The sequence below is a fragment of the Scophthalmus maximus genome, chromosome 3, assembly GCF_022379125.1.
Source record: "Scophthalmus maximus strain ysfricsl-2021 chromosome 3, ASM2237912v1, whole genome shotgun sequence".
NCBI classification, from domain to species: Eukaryota; Metazoa; Chordata; class Actinopteri; order Pleuronectiformes; family Scophthalmidae; genus Scophthalmus; species Scophthalmus maximus.
The window spans coordinates 30,086,421-30,103,753 of NC_061517.1; the positions used below are offsets into that span (position 1 = coordinate 30,086,421).

The 17,333-nt window shown below is 40.4% G+C and overlaps 1 pseudogene; it reads left to right on the forward strand.

Annotated features, from left to right (window-relative positions):
• Positions 1-7,960: 7,960 nt before the first annotated feature.
• Positions 7,961-8,943, forward strand: LOC118316463 (annotated as a pseudogene).
• Positions 8,944-17,333: the final 8,390 nt, after the last annotated feature.

Sequence of the window (17,333 nt, forward strand, 5' to 3'; positions counted from 1 at the left end):
TACTTTAATGACAAATATTTGTTTTTTTGTTTTTTTCACATTATGTCAAGGTGTTTCGAGGTCCATATTTGGACAGGAGTGTGCCAAGTTGATGACTCCTGGTCTAAGTTGTTAAAAAGGGCACAGCAAATCTCAACTCTTTTTCATAGATGACCCCAGGGAGTCCAGAGGCGACTGATTGTGTCAGCAGTGAATGAAGCCACTGACACCCACATTCATGAAAACTCCTTTGTTTGTGATCTGCAGGAGACTCAAGTTTATTTGAATTTTCGAATTAATGGGCATTTTTTTTTAGGCCAAGTTCATGTATTGGCTCCATTTTGATGACAATTGGCCTTCAACAGATGGATGTAGTCTATGTTGTAAGAGAGTTAGTGCAATGGCTAAAGATTCACACATTGATCTTTCTGTCTGAGTTGTATATCTACACTTATTTTAAACTGTATGTACAGTCTTCCTTAGTGGTGTGCTCAAATGCAGTATGTTTTTAAAATGAAGTCTGCAAAACAACTCATCAAGACTGTAAGAGGATAATGGATGGATGTTTTAGCATTTGCCATAGTATAGGAATACATGTGGGTAAAACCCTAGTACATGGCTGGACTGTGTGTGGGAATGTGAAACAAAAAATTTAACTGTTGGCTCCTTTTTTTCCAAATAGACATAAAGATGGCATCTTGGTCACAGCTCAATAATGAAATTCTCCCACAGTGGGGTAGGATGTGACCTACCGGGCTGCTAACTCTGTTAACTCAACATAGCACAGTTAGTTTCGGGTTTCTGTGCCTTGCCGGGGTGGGCATGTAGTTCTCGGCAGGCAAACCTGACGAAGAGTAGGAGTAAGACTAAGACTAAGAGTATGGGAGCTAAGAGTATCTGTGCGGCCAACAGAAATGAGCCACACTCTCTGATGGTGTAATGGAAACTGCTGAAGAATGGTATTACTCACAAGGGCTGGCCCCACTGTTGCAGTCCCCAAAAAAATACAGGTCAAGGCTGAAACCTCAGAAACTAAACACACAAGCACAAGATTAATTAATTATTCATTATATTAAAAATAACAGATTAATTGCACAGTATTTTTGTAAACATGATGTAAGTAGACGAGAAAACATTGCTCAGCGTACTGAATGGACCATTTACATTCAAAAAATGTGGACAGGAGCAATGTTCTTTGCAATTTTCGTACCATCACAGTAATTCGAGCTTGACGTATTACCTCAATTGAAAGCACATAGCAGTGAGCGCCGAGGTCAGCTCAGTCACTGATGCTAATGGTAGCATTAGCAACCAGGCTTGACATGCCACACTGGAGGAGGCTTTCAAATCTACTACTGACAGATTAACCAACGCCATTCCAAAATGGATTGCAATGGACTGCAGGCCAATTTCGATGGTCGAGGACAGGGGTTTAACAGAGGCATTACAGATTGCGTCCTCTGACACAACGTATGAGACACCATCCAGAAGCACAATCATGTCTAAAATTCAGCAGGTGTACGACACCGAAAAGACGACAAAAGCTGATGTACTGGCGAAGGTCAAATATATTGCCCTGACTGGGGATCACTACACCTCGGTGAGCAATCACAATTAACTTGGCGTGACTGCACACATCATTGACACTGAGTGGAAGCTTCAGTCATTTGCTTTAACCATGCTTAAAATGGTCACCAGGGACACTGCTGAAGCAGTCTGTGGCAGATGACTGGAAAGTTTAACATTAAAGTAACCACAGTCGAAACAGACAGCAATCGAAACATGGTATCTGCAGTGAGAAAGCTTACATGTGATCACATGCCCTGTATTGCTCATATGTTATGGAGAACAATCACTGTTTTCCTTGGTGACGCTTTGGCCAAGTGTCGCAAGATAGTGGGGCATTTTAAACACTGCCCCGCAATATGGAGGAACTACACCAGCAGCAAACAGAACTTGGACAAAAGAGAGAGCAACTAATACAGGATGTTTCAACAAGATTGAACTCGTCGCTCGCCATGATCTCTCATCTCCTGAAGAACCAGGAGACTGTGAAGGCTGCTCTGGACAGATAGAAGCACAAGTTGGTCATGTTGACAACATCTGAGTGGGACAAACTTGAAACTTGACAACATCCTTGAACCATGCTGGTAAAAGCACCCACACACCCGTATAGGCAGAAAGATGTTTTATTATTGAAATAAGATACATTTTTTCTTACTTAATCTTTTGTGCAAAGCTTTTTGAAATTACTATCAAATTCAAGAAGCGCAACACAAGAACTATCGAAATTGCCATAGGGCTAAATGCAATATCAAACTCTCAGAAGCTTACATAACAATACAAATGAAGAATTGTGGTGCCTTTCATATATATATTTTTTCAGTGGAACTGAAATGCAAAAATTCTAATTTCCACCAAAATCATGACATATGATTGTAATGGAAATGATAATCTCCACTAAAATCAATCTCAATTGCATCAAAATAATTGCAATGAGGCAAAAGTAATTTTAAAAGCTTTTCTTGATTTAAATTGACTGATATACTGATATCAATTGCATAAAGTAAACTTAATGTATGCACCTCTTATCATCCACTGTAGATATCTGACTGAGCTTATTAGGGGTGAGACCCTATGTCTCATGCTCTGTGCTCTTCTCTCTGTCGCCTGACTTGGAGGTTTCAAGACGTCCTTTAAATGGGACCTAGCTGAAAGGCAAGCTAACATCAGTGGATGGCTGAAGATGGCGTCAGCACTTGACCCCTGTTTCAAAGACTTAAAGTATCTACCAAAAGGAGAGAGAGAAGAGTTGTGGAACAGCCTTTTGAGGCCCTGCTGAAACAAGAAACCAGCAGAGCTATTCCAGACCCCTCAGAGGAACCAGCAAAGAAGAAGAAGAGGACCCTCCGGCTGTTGGCTTCAGACTCAGAATCAGAATCAGACAACGACATGGGCCCTAACAGTGCTCTGAGACTCTCTAAAGTGGAGCCCAACATTAGCATGAAGGAGTGCCCACTGCAGTGGTGGTCCACTCTTGCAGGGGCCCATCCACAGCTGTCTGCCCTGGCTCACAAATACCTGGCTACCCCTGCCACTTCGGTCTCCTGTAAGATACTTTTTATACTTGCAGGTAACAGTTCAGAAGAAGAGGGCAGCCCTGAGATCTGAGAATGTGAACAAGCTAGTTTGTGTCAGCGACTGGCTGAAAGAAAATTAAGATGTATTGTAAGACCTGCAGATGTGTTACTGTTAAGTTGCACTACATGTTGATAAACTGTTAACTGGCCGGTGGTGCAATAGAGAGTGTTACTTGGTTGGATTTATTTTGTCATGCAAGATGTTTTTTGAAAGCCTATATGTTCAGTGAAATTAATGTTATGCCCTGGATATGTTATTGCACTTTATGTTAAACTGTTTGTATGTTTGAGTAAGTTTATAATATACAAAGGGATTGTTAGCCTATATTGAACGGTTAAACTTGTGGTCTGAGATGCTCTGTATGTTTAATTAAATAAAAATGTTATGCCTTGCATCACAAACATTTATTACTTAAAGCTAATATTATTATAGTAAGTTTTTCCTGGCATCTAAATTATGATATTGAAAATTACTACAATATCATGGACAACACAAGAAATGTTGGGCCTCCCTAATTTGTTGTTCCTGAAACAGTTCTGATTTATGTGTTCCTCAATTGTGTACATGCATTAGATCATGCCATATGTGCCAGTGGAATATGCCATATGAACAGTGGAAACATGTTCTGAATGTCTGGGAAATAAAGATGTTGATCTTTTAAGGGTGAAAAATGTCTACCTTTTCCTTGATTCACTACCAAAATCCATTTGCTATATTTACATTTTATCATTAGGTGACCTCTAAAGAATGTAGTAATTATGAGGGGAGCAAAGGAAGCCAGATGATGTAGTTTAAAGGATGAGACAGTCCATAGGAGGAGGGTCGGGTCAGTGCATGGGACTTTGAGACGGGAGGTGGCTGTTTGCTGCTTTGAGTGGTGAATTAGACTAGAAAAGCACCATATTAATACAGTCCATTTACCATATAGTTTGGTCCATGTTCTATCTGCTAATATGGATGAAGTGGGTTTCATGACCTGTATTGCAGCCAGCCACCAGGGGTTGATCATGATGTTGTGGCTTTACATTTGGGAGCTGTCATGTTGTCCAATTTTATATACAGGTATAGGGACAAACAACCTACTGTATTAAGGAAGGTAGTTTTTTTGCTGGAAACTTAAGATGTGTGAACAAACAATTCAATTCAATTCAATTTTATTTGTATAGCGCCATATCACAACATACATTGTCTCAAGGCACTTTACATAGTGAGAAAAAATCCCTTTTAACAGGAAGAAATCTCTGACAGAACCAGACTCAGTTGTGGGCGGTCATCTGTCTCGACCGGTTGGGGTGAGGAGAGAAATGAGGAAGAGAGGAGAGGTGGGCAGAAAGAGGGTGGGAGGAGAGACAGTAGGAGAGAAGAGAGAGAGAGGACAGTTGTACAACCGCCGCTGTAATCTCTACCAGACTGATACTTATAATTAAAAAATACAATTATGTTGTTGTTATTATTAGTGATGATATTAATATTAATATTAATAATAACAATAATAATGACAGGTTTGGGTCCTGCAGCTCTGGGGTCAGAGATACACTAGGAGAGATAGAAAACACAAACAGGGTTAGTGACATGTACTGTAAACATATCGGGGGATGGGGGGGTAGTATAACAGTTGCTTTAATTTCTACCAGACTGATACTTATAATAAGTGAAAACTGATACTTATAAATACAATGATGTTATTAATAATAATAATAGTAATAATAATAATTACGGGTTTGGATCCTGCAGCTCTGGGGTCAGATCTACTAGGGGAGAGAGAAAACAGAGTTAGTGACATGTAATGTAGATACATGGGGGCAGAGAGAGAGAGAGAGAGAGAGAGATTGAAAAAGTGGGAGAAGGAGAGAGATATAAAGAGAGAGAAAGAGGGAGAAGGAGAGAACGGGAGAGGGAGAAAGATGCTCATGATATAAGTTCCCCCAGCAGTCTAGGCCTATAACAACATAATAAAGAAATGGTTTATTAAACACCTGAGCAGTTCTAACTATAAGCTTTATCAAAAAGGAAGGTTTTAAGTTTAACTGTAAATGTAGACAGGGTATCTGCCTCCCTGACACAAACTGGGAGGTGGTTCCGCTTTTCATGCACCCAAAGCGCAAACATAACTGGTTAGCAACAGTTTTTTCAAGGATTTTAGCGATAAAGGGGAGGTTTGATATGGGTCTATAGTTAGCTAAGATATCTGGGTCCAGAGTCGGGTTTTTTTCAATTAAAGCTGCTTTGTGACGATATATATACCATGTTATTTTTAAAGTGATATAGCAGACGATTTGATCTCTCGTTGCACTTTGGGAACTACTGTAATATAACAAGATCCCATATGGTGTATTTGCATATATATCCATAAAATGGAGTTGAAAGCATGATTGCGAGTAATATAGTATGCAACCTGCAACAGTGAAATCAAGAGGAAAACAGAGGATTTATGTAATAATGAGTGCAGCCTCTCTCCCCTCTCCCAGCCATGTGTCCCTGTGGCTTCTCCCTAAGTAGCTGCAGGTGAGTGTGCACAATTACTCCCATTTTTGCCATTTTTGGGTGAGTGGGCGAATAAACAAGCAGCGCACAGTGCAACTAATTGTTCCATTACAGGGAATGGAAAGCGCAGGAGGGGTAATCAAGCAGCTTTGTTGCAAATAACGTGCCACATAAATGTCTCTGTTTTGCCTGATGATGTTTTGAGTTTTAATGACTGAAAGCCTGCCACTCCACCGATGGTCCAGCTGTGCTCTTTGGGAGGAACTGAGAAACAGATGACACTTGTGCCAGAGGATAACATAAATTAATATATTATTTCACTGTGTTGGTGTCTGCAGGACATTCCAATATCTATCTAGTGCCCTAACAATGATCCTGTTTGTTGGGTGTTTTTTTGGTTGACTGTACATGACAGGGTATTGTGACAACAAAACTCTGCAGTACATACGCAACATATATGTTTCAGTTTAAAGATTTGCAGACACATTTCTGGAGCATGCATCACACCGTACCTGAAGATGTACAAACCACAAACTGTACGTTGTAATATTGTATATATATATTTAGCCCCCACTGACACCCAGTGAACACCTACCTAAAACTCTAGCGATGTTTGGGGTTCAGGGCGGTGGAGTGAGGCAGACTGTGCACACCTCATTCCATGCTGGCGTGCAGAGGGATGCTTGATTGCAGGAAAACCGGTAGGCCTTATGCGGTTTTGTCTTTTTTTTTTTTTTGTATTTTAAAAAAACGTTTTGTAGTTTTAATGAGGATGTATTTTAATACCGTTGATACAAATTGTTTTAAGATTGTTAATATTTGTTTAGCACACATTTTATTATAATGTTTTTGAGGGTTGTTGTTTTTCTTGTCAATCTGTTTTACTTCCCCCACTAACAATAACATCACGTTATTTGAATTCCGCCAGACAGTCGGGGTGGGCTTAAGGTGTGCCATGGTTAATTTGTTTGCAGTAAAAGTAATCACGTGTGTAAACTGGTGTGTTAAACTCACTAAGTGTGCAACCCCTGTCCTGTTGCTGATAGCGGGGGAATCAACTGTTTTGATGTTAAAGTGGGCGAGCAAATGTTAAAACAGAACTTGTGTAATAAAACAAATTACTCCTTACCTCATTGATTTTCATTTCTGATGCTAACGACCTGTAGTGGGTGTAACAACTATATTAAAGTAATTGAAACAATAAATGAAGTGCATCCCCCAATACAAAAAGCCTATGGCTGCTTAGTCTGTCTACAAAACATTGCCGTTCACGTTTTCACAAATCAACAAACCAAATACCTAAGCTCAGATGTGTATGTGTGTGTGTGTGTGTGTGTGTGTGTGTTGTCTGTGTCAATCAGTCATATCTGGAGAACGGTTCATCTTCTCAGTCTTACACTTGTCATGTTAGTTGTTTAGAGCAGCGACAGTAAAGACGTAAAGATGTGGTCAACGGCGACAACAGTGTGTTCACAACAATAGCCACAACAGTTGAGTCTCCGGTTCAGGTTCTGTGTTCTGAGTCACGGTTCACCGAAACAGTTTGTTATCTGCACGTGTGAACATAGACTGCTTACGGTTGCTAACGCTTAACACATACACAAGCCGCACGGGAGCAGCCAGAGAGCCGCATGCCCCTTGTGAGTCGCAGTTTCGCCACAGTATGATGTCATGAGCATAGCCATTCTTGGCATAGGCGACATAGGCCGTCGCCTAGGGCGCTGAATGTCAGGGGGGCGCTCCAGAGATGACTTTTTTTTTATGGAGTCTCAGGCCTCCTCCTCTGTTGAAGGTGATTGTTTCTCTATTTTTTAACATAGATGGCTTCCTTCACTCCTCTTGGTCAGGGGAGATAGATGGTTTGATGGTTCGATCTTCACTTACATTTGTGTATTCATTTGAATCCAAAATAGGCACAATGTTTGCTTTGTGTTGAATTTCCAAAGCTACTGTGTGATGAGAATGTAATTTAAACCTTTCTAATTTTAATATTCCCTAGTGGTTAAATAAAACACACTGTGTTTCCTTGTTCTGCTTCCTTCCCTCACAATGTGTGCTGCATGTTGAGGCCTTGGAGGGTGTTGATCAAGGCCATTAATGTATTTTAAATGCTGCTGTACATACCTCCTGTCAGGTTGATGATATTTTAACCTCAACACTCCCAGCCCTCCTTCTCAGCCTCCTCCTCCTGCCTTAATCCTCCTCTCGGCAGCACGTCTCAGACAATTACTGTGCTCAGGACTACAGCCTGTTCAATATTTCATGGAGTTACATTAAAGACATGAGAGCTTCACAAGAACCTTAAAAAAACAACTCATTAGTAAGCTCAACTGCCTGACACATGTTTGAGGTTGTAATGAACAGTTTGAGTGTGAACCATAGTCTGTATATAGAAAAGGACGTAGACTCCAGAGGCCTGTACTACGAAGCAGGGTTACTGGCTTACCATGGTAAATTCAGGGGTAACTTCCCGGTTAACCGGTACTACGAAAGGTGGACAGGTTTGACCCGAGGCTTGTTACCATGGTAATTTACTCTCAATCTTAAAACTGCTCCTATAGAATCTACCTATAGAATTGCCGAAAGTCATTGGTGCGATTGACTGCACATGTGCCAATTAAAGCGCACATTGGCGAAAACGAGGGGGATTATGACAATCGGAAATCTTTCACAGCATTAATGTTCAGGTTTTTGATCGTGTCCTAATTTAAATGACATGTTAACTTCATTTGCCCCTTTCAAGCTCTTTTATGTTAATTCTAATATTTGGGGCAATTTGATTTCGTTAAAATAGTCTTAATTCCTTTATTAGATGACATGTGATCACCAATTAATGGTGACCAGCCTAGATGCTCAATGGCCAGGGTCAGTTCATGACTCTTTTTTCCGGGAATCCACTGTTGGTCAAAATTTTGAACAAGGTAAGAGAAACACCAGCCAATATTAAACACACCATGCTTTATTCTGACGACATCTTTTTCTCGTTCAAAGGGCTTTTTGATGGTGGCCTGTTAGGAGACAGGGGATATCCGTGTCTGCGGTACTTGATGACCCCTTATCCTGACCCTCAAACAAGAGCAGAGCGGAAAAACAACATGGTTCACAGTAGCACAAGGGTCAGGATAGAGATGAAATTTGGGGTCATCAAGGCACGCTTCGCTTGCCTGCAAGGGCCTGCGTGTGCGGTGCTCCACAACATAGCGACCATCCGAAAGGACACCGTGCCATCAGCCAATGCCATCCAATATAGTGGACCTAATGACACTTGACCACCCTTCGGGAAGAGCCATCAGAGAGGCCATCACAACACATTTTTTTGAACAAAAAAAAATACACTAACAACATTCAATTCATGTATTTCTTTATTTATTTCGATTTTGTCTTTCCTAAAAAGAAAGAGACAAAAAGTTACAGATGAGATATATTGCACAGCAAGAGACAAACATCATGGCATCATTAGTGTTAAATACATTGTCAGTCTGAACAATCCTTGTGAAAGCAAAATTTTATCTACCATTTTGACGGGGGTGGCCCGTCAAAATGGGGGTTTCTTTTTTTATTTCCCCCTTTTTTTTATTAGCTGTGAACACGTCAAAAGGTTACTAGAAATGTAGTTCTAATACCCCATATGTACTCAGTATTATTAATAAGTTCCATTTATACTTACCACTTGATAAAATATTTTAATTTATTTAATCTGCTGCCAGCTGCCCCGCTTTCCACTGGGGTTGCAGCTGAAATAATTGTGTGATTTCAGTAAACAGGCCTTTTGCTTTAGGGAGACTATTTTAAATTATTAGGAGTGAATAACACAGAAATAGAGCCCATGTGGAGGCTATAATACAAGTATCCGAATTGTTTTTCTATATCTTGCATGTGCTTTCATCTCAATCACACTACAAATTAAGATTCTAGCGTACATCGGATGAAAATAATTTTTCCTTACGAATGCAAACTGTCAGCAATGCGTTGCCAACAAGCTTCCCTGGCTTTGTTGGCTGCCACAGTGTTACTTTTTGCTGTAAGTGCGTCCTTGAACTTCTCATACCCTCTTATTATCTGGGTGCACTCTTCATCCGTGAAGTATGATGATCTTACCATGATGCAGAGACTCTCTGCTTACACAGTCAAACACGCCCCTTTTAAGCACACGCTCCTTCACGCTCACTTACTCCAGGTTAGTTAACGCCGACTTGACAGACGAACATCATAACCACCTTCGTAGTACCGTTTACCTCAAAGTTGGGCAGCCAGGATTCGTCAACCTTGAGGTTTGTGGTTAAATCGGAGTAGTTTCGTAGTACAGGCCTCAGGTCTGGAATGTGAAGCCAATGTGGAAGTGCCTGAAACCTGTATTCTCTCAAATGACCAGCAGAGGGTGACTCCACTGGTCTGTGTCTATAGAAGTCAATGAGAAATGACTCTACCTCTCACTTCATTTATAACGTCAGCACGCATTTTCCTGTGGAGTTTATGGTTTCAATCGCTCGTTTCAGGTCTTATTCAATACAGCATGGTGTTCATCTTGTAAATGATGGTCCCATTTAAAAATTATTATGAAAAGCATGTTTTGCATTGGGGTGTGGATACCGAGTGATTGACAGCTTGCACAATCCAATGGGTGCAGGTCGGCGTGCAGTGTCCTTGAGCTCTCAGTCAGATCCACCCTCACTTCTCCCCCGCTCCACCCTCTTGTCTAAGTATGGTCACGTCTTTTAAAAAAACAAAAAACAAGATGGTGATGGTAAAAAACGTCATTTCACAAACAAATGGGTGACATCACACTATGTTGCCACTTGGTGTTATCATTTTCTTTGTTCAGCCTGAAAAAAATGTTTAAAAAGACATCTAAGAATCCCTCAAATTTATTGAGATCAGAAGTGTTGTGGATCTTGAAACAAAAGGGGCTTAGCCAAGTCCAAAAATCTTTGGATTTCCACCCAATATTTCAGAGTAAAATTAATATGAGGGGAGACACTGTTTTCTTTTTGGACCCTTTAACTCAACATTCTACCTACATGCAAATACATTCTCTGTAAATTTGGAATGTATATTTAACTTAATTTAACCAGTGCCTTTTATTTTTATGTGGCTTTTATTTTATGTAACTCCATACTTGCATAAGCGATACTTTGCTCTGTTGTTACACCACTGCTTCCATTTGTCTGTTACTACTTTTATTTCTTATTTATTTTCCTGTATGAGAGAAGCCATACGGAATAACATTATACCAAACTGTAATGATAATAAAGATTCTATTCTATGCTATTCTACTCTGTTCTGTATCTGATGCTCTCCTCTTCTTCACCTATACACGGGGTCAGCCCTATGTTCCCTCAGCCCTATGTTCCCTCATTTCTAGACTGAAATGAAGTGTATCTCTGATAATTAGCTATCATAGCATCAGTTAGATCAGTGGTTCTCAACCTTCTTTGGGCCTGTGCCCCCTATCCATTAACCCCCCCCATCAAATAAGATAGGCTAATTGCCCTGAATATAAATGATTAGGCCCCTGAGCTTCACTGACAGAGTCAGAGCAACACTTATTGTAATTGAGTGAATTATTTGTATTATTATTGTTGTTCTGATGATTATTATTGTTGTTATTAGGCCTATGATTGTTGTTACTATTGATCATCAAAAATCATCAAAAAAATCATATCATTGAATGACAAACAACAGGGAACAAAAAAGCCATGTGAATAAAAAATTATATTATACTTGATGGGGATAAACAAAAACTAGATAAGTGGTCGGGAAAGAAGAAGCAGCCTGGTCTTCTCCCAGAGAGCCGGGTAACGCATGGTCACGTGTTTGCCTGAAATGGCTGAACCACCCAGACGGGAACGTCAAGGTCCAGGAGGTCCCTGAACCGGATCTCCAGCTCGGCCTTAACCATCTTCGGGTGGTCGACGTAAATGAGAAGATGGTCATCGGTAAGAACCTCAGAGACCTGTAATGAGTACCAGCAAATGTAAACTGGTTATTTTATTGCTAAAAAGTCTACTAATAAATGTTTCTTTATATTTATAATGCATAGCATAGCTATAGGCCTAGGAACATAAAGGGATTTAATAATAGGCGGGGGGGGGCATAATTAGGGGCGTGAATACTTGAGTGACACGTGACGCCGCTGTTTGTTAGCCGGATCGGTGGTAGCTAGCCGCTGGCTAGGTGTCACCTGAGCTAATCCCCGGTCATTGAACGTGACTTCTCGACCGGAGCCTTGAGGAGAAAATTTCAAGCAACTACCGGATGAATAATACGCCTGCTCTGCGGTCAGCTGTCCCAACAGAGAAGTCCAAGAAGCTTGTGCTCCTGTTTTTTCGGTAAGTGAAATGATAGTATGTTCTGTTTGCAGTAATTAGCGGGTGTCAGTGTCTGCGCTCGGTTCCTGGCTTGTTAGCTTAGCTCGCTAAAGCGCTTATTAGCCAGCTAGCCTGGGGTTAGCATCGAGCATGAATCGCAGCTCTGCTGACGAGGCTAGCGGGAATAATAGTAGAGGATGCACTGTGTTCTGGGTAATTGCACATGTACGGTAACTTAAAATGAAACAGAAGAACACAAGACGTTTGAGTCATATTTTTTACTAAAACCGACACGATAGATAATAACAATGCAGAAACAGACTTGTTGTGATCACATGTGACGTAGTTTGTCTGTGTAGTTTTCCTCCAGATGATCCAGACAGACTGGACCAGTGGAAGCTCAACATGAGGATGAACTGAACTCGGACTCATCACTTCAGCACTCCACATATGGTTTGTGAATAACTTAATGGTCACATTTTTCCCAAGTGAAACATGAGAACAAAACATGATTCTACAGTGCCCGTAAGCTTTGATAACAATTAAATATTCCATACATACTGTACTGTATATTCACTGTGTTGGCAGAACACTGTGAGATCTAAAACTACATTTAATATAGTTGAATGTCTACAGAACTCAAGCACACAAACTCCTCATTTACAAACTTGTCTTACTATTTTTTATTTGTGTCTTGTCATTGTTATTAGGGAAGGACCTGCCTGAAAGACTCTACTGTGCTGACCGTATTCTGTCTCCAAGAGCAAAGAAGAAAAATGAATCACTTGGTTCTTCTTTTAAAATATATTTAAAAGTCAGATTTGAATGTGAAATCTCACATATTCAGTCAGTATTAATGACCAAAATAGTTAAAATATAAACATAATTTATGAGCCAGAACCAGAAGTTATAGATTAACTCTCAAGGTACAAAACATAAAAAGGTGGACAATATTAAAATTAAAGAACAGAGGTAGAGGAAGAGCAGAGTATGATAAGTGTTGTAGCTATAGTTGGTATTTTTTATCAACCGTGACGAAAATAAAAATAAACTCAACATTGTCCATGAAAGTCAGGGACATGTAAAGGCTTAACAAAGTGTGTCCTGAAGGCCAAATTCAATAGCAGTGACACTGCCAACTGTAGCAGTTATAGGTCCCTCAGGTTGTCGTCACCACAGTGGATGATGTGGACGTCAGCTGCTGCTCTTCCTCACGGAGTGGAAACAGAGTGGAAGGAGGCTTTTCCACCCAAGTCCACCAGCCAAACACAGCACACAGAGGTATGCAGCTCTCTGGACACCTCTGGACAAACTCGTCACCACACCACATTGTGACTGTAGGATTAAAATTAATAAATGAGTGATAAATGCTTCAGATAATGAAAAATGTGAAGTCCACTAAAGAGTGTAGCTTACATTTTTATGTTGACAAAACTGTTATGTCACATCTGTTGGATAAAATGGAACTAAAAAGCTACATCTCAGAATATAGATGACAGTCTTGAATACTTTATTTTTAGACAGACTAAATAACTGTAAAGTCAAGCAGCCACGACTGGTACTGGTTTGTTTTTTGCAGCTAGTCGAAGCATCACAGGTGAACTGAACAACCAATGTGCTGAAAGTAATAAACATCTTGTAACAAATATAGAAGTGCCTTTCTTACAGTCATATTCAAAGTGATAATCTCGTACAGTAATGTCTATAGCAGTACAGGTAAGGTAGACTACGGATTTCGGTCAGTGTGAAAACTTGATCTTGAAAACTTGATCTGTGCACTGTTTATGACAGTGGAGTGGGGAATTATAGTTTTTTCTATGTTTATGTCCCTTAAGGCCAAAATAAATAAATAAATGACAATAATAACTAAGACTACAAGCCAGTGTTATTAAAACATTTACTGTATGCCATGAACACTAACCATCACATGTAACTTCTGTTTAGTTAACGTTTATTTTATTTAATTTATTAGGATCAAAATGTACTGGTGCAAATTACCACTAATACAAATTAAAAAAAAAAGGAATTATCAGTAACAAATATTTATTTCAAATGTTGTTTTATAGTTACAGTGTTACTTACCACATTTAACGTTGGCTGGGACGACGGCTCACGTTACCGCAGTCAGTACCGACCCGGTGCAGCCTCGGGGCTGCGGCGCTAGCAGGCTCGCACTTAGCCTAGCTTATTAGCTTTGCTCTTTAGCCTCAGCTAACTGAGAAGCTTCGACGTAGGTGGGCGAGTTTAGGCAACCGGTCTGCATTCAGACAAACTGTATGTCCATATTTGGATTAGCCGGGGAAAGGAGGAGTCGGACCCTGCCAAGATGACGACGGCTGAGCCGCTGCGGAACCGCCCACTTTGGGCTTCAAAACCGGCCTGCAGAAAACAATGGGTGACATCAGGGACATCAGTCCATGTTTATATACAGTCTATGGCTTTAATGTAACTTCATTCATTTTTCTAAATCTGCGAGGTACATGATGTTGCAGCGGCTGGATGACAACTGTACTTCCCGGGCTGCATCAGCCTCGAGAAATTCCACAATGGTGTCAAACAGACCGTGGTGGGTGGTTGCAGACCCTCTTATAGTTTTTTTTACTTTTTAAAGTTAAATCCATCAATCTGGTGAACTCTGATAGTAATTTAGGAGGCTACATCTTTAAGAAATTTATGCTCTTGTAAACAATTTTTTGCTGCAGTAAATAAATTTATCATAAACACACTCGGAGAAAGGTCTGAGCGTCTCTGCTGCTGACAGACGAGCAGTGAGTGTACATAAAGAAGTCCAGTACCTGGAGGTTATACACACTGCAGGTTGTCTGCCAAGGACCAGAGCACTGAGACCAGACGATCCCCGTCTACATGGGGTTCTGCCAGGTGTACCTCCTCAAACCAACCAGGAGCTACAGTCAGCAGAGGATCAGGTGAGTCGCCTTGTGATATTATTGTCACAGTTAACCACTTCTCTCCATTATCTCTCTTCCTTTCCCTTCTTCTGAGCATGTGAGTGAGACAGAGAGCCGATCCCACCAGTAAAATACTTATGTACAAAAGCTAGTTTAAATCCATATGGCTGTGTTGTTAAAAATTCCAAAGTGTAAACATTTATGCCAGGTGGGTTATTTTTTCGTTCTTTCTACAGATTCTGAACCGTAGAACTATTTGTTATGATATACAATATTTATCTAAACAAAGTCATAGCATAGCCATATGAAAATGTGGCTGGTTCACCAACACAAATGCACTAACAAATCACAAATAGTGACATAGAAAACTGTGTTTGTCACTGCAGAAAATGCTGTTGTAGTGTTGTCAGTCTTTGGCAATAATGTTGATTTGTTATTGTGATATTCTTTCTACAGGACCACTGCCTAAAGATTTGACGACAGAACAGCCTGACCCGTCAGCCAACAGACCTGTTTTGACAATAAAGAGCTAGGAAACCGTGTGCTATAATATATACAGTATATTATAGTTGTGGATGTCATGAGTCCTATACAAAATTCACCTTCATTGGGTCAGAGAAAGCTATGAAGTCGTTGCAGTTGTAACATCGTTCCACAGTATGGCTGAAATGCTGAAATAATGTTTAAAAATAAAAACAAACTTTAGCTGTGTAGTATTGCTAACCTTATTTATGTTTGCCTGCAGCAGCCTGTTGCTAGCTAGCCAGCAACAAGTTACTGCACAAGAACCCATTTTCAATGAAATTTCCCTACACTGACATTCTAGCTTGACGAATGTGCCCACCAACAATAGCCATGTTCATTGTTTATTATGATCATTTAAGGTGTTGTCTTACTGGTGAATGAGCCATGAAAAGTCGGTTAGCAATGTTTTGCTACGCTTCAGGCTTCCACCTCGCTGGTGTTTTCAAAACCGCCTACCCTGCCTTTAAGATATCTTTTATTTTGCTCTGAGAAGTATAAAAATATTTTTGTTATAAGTCTATGGCGCAGCAAATTAGACTATGACGGTACACCACAGTCTAGTCAATGAAAGGGAAAAAACGGAAGTGCACAGGAGCGGGGACTGGTCACCAAAGCATTGGATGATATGACTGATTGGTTGGATTTAAATTATTTGCCGTGGTAGGCTGCCACGGTGAAATGTTACCAGCGGAAACACTGGGATGGACTTTTCCTCTAGATACACATTAAGCACATTAAAATAGTCTGGCCTTTTGTGTCTGTTTCCAGAGATTTTGAAAACAAAAATTCCTCTGCGATCTCCCCACTGCTGGAAGCCTTAAAACAGACATAGGCCATCAACAGAGCGTTGTTGTCCAATGTGGTTGTATCATCCAGCTGAATGGAGAGTCCTGCAGGATGACACACAGCTGCTCCTCTGTATAAGCACCCATTTCATCAATCCTGTGATACAGTGTCATTGCTGAGTGGGATGGGTTTCAGCACCTGCATGCACAGTAGAGATTACCTTTTTGAAGGCAGGGAGTGTAGTGGCGAAATGTGTCCTGATTGTAAGGAATGTGAACAAAGTCTTGTTGATGCTAAACATAATCATGCTGGCCACGATGTGTCCTTCCTGTGACCAGTATCTTGTTGATACTGAGTGAGTTCAGTAAGTTAGGTGTGTGTGAACTGCTGTAGTGGTTGAGAAGTAGTCAGTGCAACACGGGGACTGAGTGAGTTCAGTAAGTCAGGTGTGTGCGAACTGCTCTCGGACCATCTGAGGGGAGACAAGTGGTGTCTCTGTGAAGAGCGCTGTTTTTTGTTTGTGAATACTGCAGTACCTCTGCACCCGGAGGGAGTGAGACCTTTGTTGTTGAACTAGAGAAGTCGGAAGATTTTGTTATAGGATAATGGTTTTGTGATGCAGAGGTGGTGTCGGAGACTAACAGCTGGGTCTAATATTATATATGTATATATGTCTACATTTCACTAGACAAGGAGAATTGTTTCTATGACAGTGCAACACAAGGACTGAGTGAGCTCAGTAAGTTAGGTGTGTGTGAACTGAAAACGGATCTGATTCTCTGAATTTTTGTTAACACAATCTCTAGGGGCAATAAATAATATATAGTTTATATATATATTCATAACTAGGTAGATACGCGTTGAACTTTGCAAAGTATGATATGAACTACTGTTACAGTCCATTATATGTATACAGCTGACCAGCACATTTTTGACACACAGCAATTTTTATGAGCCCCGCCTGATATAACAAGGAGGGGGTTTTGAACTTTGAACTGATATATTGGACACTTGACATAAAGGAGATATTCAAAAAAGAAAGATTGAGTTGAAAACGAACACTTTATCAGGCCCTATTAATTTGACAAGAGCCTTATCTGGGAGAGGCGAAGAACCCAGTAAGGACAGAGAAGTACAAAACATTTTCCACCAACAGCCAGTGATAAAACCCACACATAGAAGATTATTACTACACAGACAG